Raw genomic sequence first — 8,462 nt, 5'->3', positions numbered from 1 at the left:
GTGGAGGCCCTGAAAAGGGCCGAGTAGTAGAGCCACAACAAGCAAGCCAGGTGGTTGTTTGCTGTTGTGTTTATTTGCTGGTGGTGTACTTGGTGACAGCCTTGGTGCCTTCACTGACGGCGTGTTTGGCCAGCTCACCGGGCAGGAGGAGACGGACAGCGGTCTGGATCTCCCTGGAGGTGATGGTGCTGCGCTTGTTGTAGTGGGCAAGACGGCTGGCTTCAGCTGAAATGCGCTCAAAGATGTCGTTGACGAAGGAGTTCATGATGGACATGGCCTTGGAGGAAATGCCAGTGTCAGGGTGCACCTGCTTCAAGACTTTGTAAATGTAGATGCTGTAGCTTTCCTTTCTCCTCCTCTTCTTTTTCTTGTCACCGGTGCGTACGGCTTTAGCCTTACCGGCCTTCTTGGCTCCCTTGGAAGAAACTTTAGGTGGCATGTTGTTTTCTTTTCAATGGCTTGAACAGAAATGAGGCGAACCGACCGCCGGCCGCCCTTTTATATGAAACGGCGAGGAAATTTGGAGAGTACGAGTACGAGTACGAACGCCAAGCCGCTGCGCAGCCAATCAGAACGCTCGCTTGGTGACGAACGGATTTCCTCGCCGTTTCGTATAAAAGGGCCGATCTCGCCGTTAAGTCTTCATTCATCGCCTGCAGCCGTATCGCTGTTAGTCGCTGTATTTCTTCTCGCTCCTAACCAACTCACAATGTCCGGACGTGGTAAAGGCGGTAAAGTCAAGGGAAAGTCCAAGTCTCGCTCCTCCAGGGCAGGCCTTCAATTCCCAGTCGGACGTATTCATCGTCTGTTGAGGAAAGGAAACTATGCTGAGCGTGTCGGTGCTGGTGCCCCAGTCTACCTAGCCGCCGTCCTCGAGTATTTGGCCGCTGAAGTGCTCGAGTTGGCCGGCAACGCTGCCAGAGACAACAAGAAGACAAGAATCATTCCTCGTCACCTCCAGCTGGCCATCCGTAACGACGAAGAGTTGAACAAACTTTTGTCGGGTGTCACCATCGCCCAGGGTGGTGTCCTCCCCAACATCCAGGCCGTGCTTCTGCCCAAGAAGTCACAGAAGACACCCGGTGGCAAGAGCTAAACAGTGTCACCCTGCTGCCCACTGTCCACCTAGCCTACTACTGTCCTTTTCAGGACAACCAAAGTTTACCCAATTAGCTTTCGTTGTGTGTCAATGAACAAAAATCGAGTTTTCCTACCCTACCCTACCCTACCCTACTTGTTTCAAACTTTATTAATAACGTATCAACATGTCAATCACTAGCAGTATGAGATCATTATTATAGATGTATAATACTTACACTGGTTTACACGAGCAGAACAGGGAGGGGGCGGTCATATTAATAGTAGTAACTGGACATATTTTAGGGGTATTCGTTCATAGATACAAATGAAAATAGAATCTATTTTTCTTTAAATGTGCTCCGTTTAACCCCTGTCTACAACAAATAAGGGTGGTCGTTATTTTAAAATTCTATTCTTTAACCTACCGCTAGTCTACCCTTTTTATTTTATATCTTCTTCTTTTTAAAACCAAATATGTTTTTATTAATCCTTCCCCCTCATTTATTTACACACTGTGTAAATACCGCCGATCGGGCGGTCGAATCGGGTCAGAATATCTACCTAGGTCTATAGACTAGGTCTAGATCTAAATTGTTTCAGGCAGTCTATGTTGGGTTCTTTTCTAATCACTCACACACACATTCATAATTCATTGAAGACGACAGAAGCAAACACACCGGATTCCATTGACAAGCGGCACAACCAAGGATTTCATTTGAACGAAGAATATTTTGTGTTATCGGCCCTGTCTGCTATTAATAGATCGCTCGGCTGGATACCGTGTCTAAAAATAATCTGCTATGTCGACGCTGTCTCAACGTTGTGTGGCTGCTACTGGCCAATCAGCGTCGTTAAACTCGTACTCGTCCAATGGGAGAGCTTCGTTGCGCTAAGGGTTTGGCGGACGGTTATAAAAGGGCCAGCAGCGCTGAGCTGCCGCATTTCCTTAACAGTCAGTTAAGATCATTCAAAAAAAAAAAGATGGCTCGTACCAAACAAACCGCCCGAAAATCTACTGGAGGCAAAGCCCCACGTAAACAGCTGGCCACCAAAGCCGCCAGAAAGTCAGCACCAGCCACCGGCGGTGTTAAGAAGCCCCATCGTTACAGGCCTGGAACCGTCGCCCTGAGAGAAATCCGTCGTTACCAGAAGAGCACTGAGCTGCTCATTCGCAAGCTGCCATTCCAGCGCCTGGTCAGAGAAATCGCCCAGGACTTCAAGACTGACCTTCGCTTCCAGAGCTCCGCTGTCATGGCCCTGCAGGAGGCTAGCGAGGCTTACCTCGTCGGTCTGTTTGAAGACACCAACCTGTGCGCCATCCACGCCAAGCGTGTCACCATCATGCCCAAGGACATCCAGCTAGCCAGACGTATCCGTGGTGAGCGTGCTTAAGAGGTTTCTTTTAAGCCCAAACCACCACCCCCTGTCCTCAACCAAGGTCCTTTTTAGGACCACCTGACAACGTTCAGATTAGCAGTGAAGGTCCCCCACCTCACGAGTTTCCACCCACCCACCCACTACACCCCCTGCCCATGTCTGCCACTCTACTACTACTACTACTACTACATCTATTAGTATTATTCTGGGGGATGCGGGAGATAGGTTCTATTCATTTATCTCTTTAATTCAACTCACACATCACATTGCTATTTGAATTCGTGTATGCATGCTGTTGATATTGTTTTATTTATCTCAAATGTGAAGAAAGGAGAGAATAAATTTTATATTTTTCTTTCACCCACCCACCACCCTATCCATTGCTTTTTAAAATATATATATAAAAAAAAAAAAAGAAAAACCCTTTAGGGTTAGAGCTAGATATCTAGATCTTAATCGGAGAGCAGAAATTATTCTTAACGACTACACGCCATAGATTATTTAATTATTAGAAGCCTAACTAACCTATTCGTTTCACGATGTAAACAAACCACTGCGAGTACGGAGCGGAGTACGAGAATATTATTTCGTTCGTACTCGACCAATCAGCGTTCGAGATTCTCTCGTACTCGCATAATGAGCTCGCTCGTACTCGCATAATTAGGTGTAGGGAAATATTTCAGTTTTATTCGCACAAAACGGTGAAAATAACGTCTAATATCATATTTTAACATGACAAACGTGGATCTTTTCTATGCCTACACGTGTGGGCAATGAAACTCTTTATTTTTTATCCAAGGGTCGCATAGCAGAATAGGTGAAAAAATGACTTTGAAAACGACACCGTTAGCCGACAAGCCAGCAACATTCCAGTCGACACGGCAAGCTGCTTTTTCATTGGCTGGCTCATTCGCCGACCGCTTTTGGTTGGGCGGTGTCCGCCATATTGAACGAACTCGAGCCCAGGACCGTATATAAGGAGCGAGTTTCTCTGCAGACGGCGTTTTTCGAACACTCCTTCATCAACAAAGAAGAAAAATTCAATATGTCTGGCCGAGGCAAAGGTGGTAAGGGACTCGGCAAAGGAGGCGCCAAGCGTCACAGGAAGGTGTTGCGTGATAACATCCAAGGTATCACCAAGCCAGCCATCCGTCGTCTTGCTCGCAGAGGTGGTGTCAAACGTATCTCTGGTCTGATCTACGAAGAAACCAGAGGTGTCCTCAAGGTGTTCCTTGAAAATGTCATCCGTGATGCCGTCACCTACACTGAGCACGCCAAGAGGAAGACCGTCACTGCTATGGATGTCGTCTATGCTCTGAAACGTCAAGGTCGCACCCTGTACGGCTTCGGCGGTTAAACTCAACCCAGGACCACCCATTTGTTCTACCCATCCGGCCCTTATTAGGGCCACCCATACGTTTCCGAATTAGCTCGAGTGGTTGTAACCCCTACACGAATGTTTTCCATACCTACCCCTTATTTAACTTACTGAGTTACTTCTAATTATTAGGTTGTAGCCTACTTAGTTTATTTATTTAATTTGGGCAGAGTGGTCATCTTTCCTTTGTTGGTTTTTAAGGGGTTTGTTTCCATGGGTGGGTAGGATCGAGGTAGCCTACCGTGAAGGCACAAAAGAAACAAACAAAAAATATTTCGATATTACAAAAGTGTTCACAGGTATGTGGTGAACTTAGGAAAGAGTGCAGGTGGTAAGAATAGGTGTCCAGTGGGGCAAAAAATAAAAGACAAAAGATGAAAAAAAGTCTACAACACGTGGTGTTCCCAAGCGGTCACCCATCTAAGTACTAACCACGCCCGACGTTGCTTGACTGCGGTGATCGGACGAGAACCGGTATTTTCAACGTGGTATGGCCGTAGACATCTGTGTGAGAAAATTGGGGCTTATAAATATACTCAAACGAAATCAGCAGTTATTCGTCCTTTTCTGGCTACAATAATGATTTCACTGCTTTCCTCATATTATTTCAATAATAAAAAACGCCCTAAATCTCCACAAAAGCGAAACATTGTTTTAATATCGAATACTATGTGCCTTTTTTTCCCTCTACAGCCATTGGTCGCTATTTTTAACCTGAGGCGGTAACCACCGGTAGACTTCCCTGAGCTACTAATTTTCGAGCATCGCGCGTTGTAAAATACAAAATAAATACATTTTCCCCATTTTCCTTGACTAAAATCAGAAAACCAGGTGCCCCCTGCATCCGACCTGTCCTTTAACTATCGCTTTCATGTGAAATGATCTATCGGAAAGGCGATACTTTAACTTTTTTGGGTCTCCCGCTCACTCACTCCTTCCGAAACATTCTGCACGAATTCATTCAATTTTAATCCAACTCATCACATAGATCTAGATCTAGCCGCCTACAAGTCTACTAATTTAATGTTTGAGAAATAGTTCAATGCTTTTCATTTATTAATTATTCTTTTAACCTTTTCCCACGACAACTGGCACATTTATTTTCAGTCTATTAATATTCTGGCTTCATTTTAAAACACGCAACTAGGCGACGATCTAGAATTCTAGATCTAACGCTCTAGCTTAACTAAAATAATATAAACAGGAGGGTAGATCTATTCAAAATACTGTTTCAAAAATTACAATAATAATTTCACGGTGAAAAAAAAAAGGCAGGCGATCCATGGTTAATTAAATGCTAATTAAGGATGTTGCTTAAAAGGTTAGGTTGGCCTGGGACGCCAGTATTTCTCTAGAGTCTAGATCTAGAATTTCTAGATTCTGTAGGAATGAGTAGCCTAGGTATTAATAATTAAATGCATTAGTAATTATTAGTAAATAACATAAGATTTAGTTCAGTAAAAACTAATAGATCTAGATTTTAGGTCCAATGTTGGCTATCAGACTTGATGCTTGATTGTAATGATTATTAGGTTTGAGCAATTAATTTTTTTAAACATTTTTTTTAATTATTAGTATTAGTGATAAGTCATCATTAGTGGGAGTAAATTTACTTCTTTCCAGTCTGGTTCTGGGTTTCCTTGTAGCCTATATAATCTAGATCTAGTTGGTGATAATATTAATAAATATTGTTTCCCATTTTAAATACTCAGGCGGTTTGTTTGAAAGTCTGACCGCAGCTCCATATTCATTGACTGTCGAAGCAGCGCATAAAATGAATTAGCTTATATCCAGGGCTGGCCTGGTCTGCCTGTTATTGTGACTGAATTGTCCTACAGACAAGACCTGAAGAAGCCCTCGTTAAGTAATAAGTGTACAGCTTGCTTTTAGCCTGGCGCGGGGATCTTTCACCGGCCACTTTAACATTCTGCGACAGGGCAGGCCTTTACTTTAAGCTTTAATCTTAGCTGGTTCCGCTTTAACACAGGGTATTCTTTTGTCTTTAAGTATACCGCTTTCTTTCATCAGCCTGGAACCCTGTGTCTGCTACCGGTATCTCATCCGGCAGGGCAAAACAATTTCCAGTTTTTAAATTAAGCTGATGTCATTTTTAATACCAATGATTAGGATTTTGGCACAATGCTTATTTTTCTATATACACAAGATGAATTTCACATCATTTTCTGATTTCAGTTTAAGTTTGAAAGCATGTAAAATGTCAATTTGTCCTGCTATGTGATTTTTCTTCATTTATTTTTTGCTAGCCCATGGCATCACATTATGAAGACTCTACTAATATCTTTAGGCTGGGGCCAGTACCTTAACCGACTGTCGTCAAATGAAAAAACTGACAGAAGAGCGCAATTTAATACACACAACAGATATATATGTATCCGAACAAACAAATAAATATATTTGAACATATATACATACCTTTATATACGCACACTGATATATACATATATTTACATAATAAATACATTATATATGAATATATCTATATATATAACTTATTTATTTATACATATATATATATATATATATACTTATATATATATATATATATATATATATATATATATATATATATATATATGTATTATGAATATATATATTAATTCTTATATAATATATATTTGTAAATATAAATTATATATATGTGTGTATATATATATCCTTCTGTTTGCTGGGGTAGAAGAAAAAAACTTATAATTATAATATTCTGAAGGATATTATTTTACTTGAGCGTCTTTCGTCTACACTCAAATATATATATTTGAATATACATTCAAATATATATTCAATGAATATACATTTAGACACACATGTAAATATATATATATATATATACACAAAACATGCATATATATACATACGTATATATAGACATATATACAATATTCGTCTATGTATATATATTCAATATTTTTACATTATAAATAAATATATATATAAAAATATATATATATATATATATATATATATATTTAAAAAAATATATACATATATGAAATACTTTTTACACATATTTATTTATGCTTCTATAATATATGGAAGGATATTAATTTACTCAAGCGTCTGCCTTGGGTGTTTATATAAAAAGAGAAGGGTTGAACTAATGAGAGGAATAAAAAAAATCTTTATATTCAATCTAATTTATTTATATTGTATATGTTATAGACTGGCATACATTTTTTTCTCTCTGGTTTATGTGAAAGGAGCTTGCAGGGATTCAAATTATTATTTTTTGCATTGAAATTCATTCTTTATTAATCACAGCTATGTTGCAGGCATATAAATACTTCCCTTTGGGCTCAAGTTGCTTTGAAAGAATCCTTGTCAGTATAGAACTAGTACCAGGACCATAAATGTATGCCCCAGGGCAAATGTTAAGAAAACCTCATCATTTTACAACTCCAACTGACCAGGGGCTTAAGAAATGATGCTTCTGCGCAAACTTTCTCGTCAGCCGGTAAGAGATCAACCTCCTTTTGATTGTTTAAATTTAATCTGTGCTGAAATCATTGTGCAGGCTGGCAAAGAAAACCATGAACTTCTTGAAAGCTGTGTACTTGAGCTCATGTTATTTTTTATTTTCTGTATTTTGAAAAAAAAAAAAGTATATATATGATAATAAAAAAAAAAAGTTCAGAGTATTTAATTGTTGTTTTGTCTTGTTAAAGAGAATGTATGTTGTGCAGAAGTGTAACCAACTCATTTTCAAGCCAGGCCTAGCAAAAGACAAAACCAAAAGAATCATATGATATGATGGTAGTAGGAAAAAAGTATATCAGTGAACAAATGGTGGCAGATGCATGCCTTAGCAATCTGACATGGTAGCTTTAATGAAAGAAAAACAAAAATAATAAAAACACCAAAAGCCACACTCACACAGTTATGTTCAACATATATAATGAAGACAGAAAAAAACCAACCCACCAGAATGGATGTATTGTAATGAAAATGGCAGTTAGCACTGGTGATAAGAATCAAAGTGTTGGCTAATAATTCCTATTACAACAGCCAGCCTTATAATCTGAATTAAAACTATTAAATCCCATTCATCCCTTGGATCTATGCCAAACAACACACAATAAATGATATGCATAGAGGTGTGCTGATGCCCTGTGTGAGATGCAGAATGAAATAGTGTTTTTAAAAAAAAGGAGCCACCCAGTAATAAGTATGTGGCCTTTTTATGTCTAGTTTAAAGGATAGAATTAGCATGAAATGTGTTAAGAGAATAGTGTGTGCAGTTGTTGGGATAGGCATATTACTATGTAGGCCTATGTATGTATGTATATCTATCTCTACTTATTAAAGAAAAGAATGACTAAACAAAAAAAAAAAACTGTAACATGGCAGCTACACAGAGTGGGTGGGTGGATGAGGGAGGGAGGGAAAACTCGTTCAATGTAAACCAAACCGAGCTAATTGGGAATGGGTGGAGGCCCTGAAAAGGGCCGAGTAGTAGAGCCACAACAAGCAAGCCAGGTGGTTGTTTGCTGTTGTGTTTATTTGCTGGTGGTGTACTTGGTGACAGCCTTGGTGCCTTCACTGACGGCGTGTTTGGCCAGCTCACCGGGCAGGAGGAGACGGACAGCGGTCTGGATCTCCCTGGAGGTGA

The 8,462-nt window shown here is 40.0% G+C and overlaps 1 non-coding gene across 1 annotated transcript; it reads right to left on the bottom strand.

Annotated features, from left to right (window-relative positions):
* Positions 1-4,218: 4,218 nt before the first annotated feature.
* Positions 4,219-4,337, bottom strand: LOC131932505 (5S ribosomal RNA). The gene has a single exon (XR_009384592.1). It is a non-coding gene; the product is annotated as a 5S ribosomal RNA (ribosomal RNA).
* Between the last annotated feature and the right edge of the window lie 4,125 nt (positions 4,338-8,462).

The sequence above is a fragment of the Physella acuta genome, unplaced genomic scaffold, assembly GCF_028476545.2.
Source record: "Physella acuta isolate Inbredline_101_S28 unplaced genomic scaffold, ASM2847654v3 ptg002189l, whole genome shotgun sequence".
Classification (NCBI taxonomy): domain Eukaryota; kingdom Metazoa; phylum Mollusca; class Gastropoda; family Physidae; genus Physella; species Physella acuta.
Note: the sequence above shows the minus strand (reverse complement) of the source record. Positions and strands in the feature narration are given on the sequence as shown.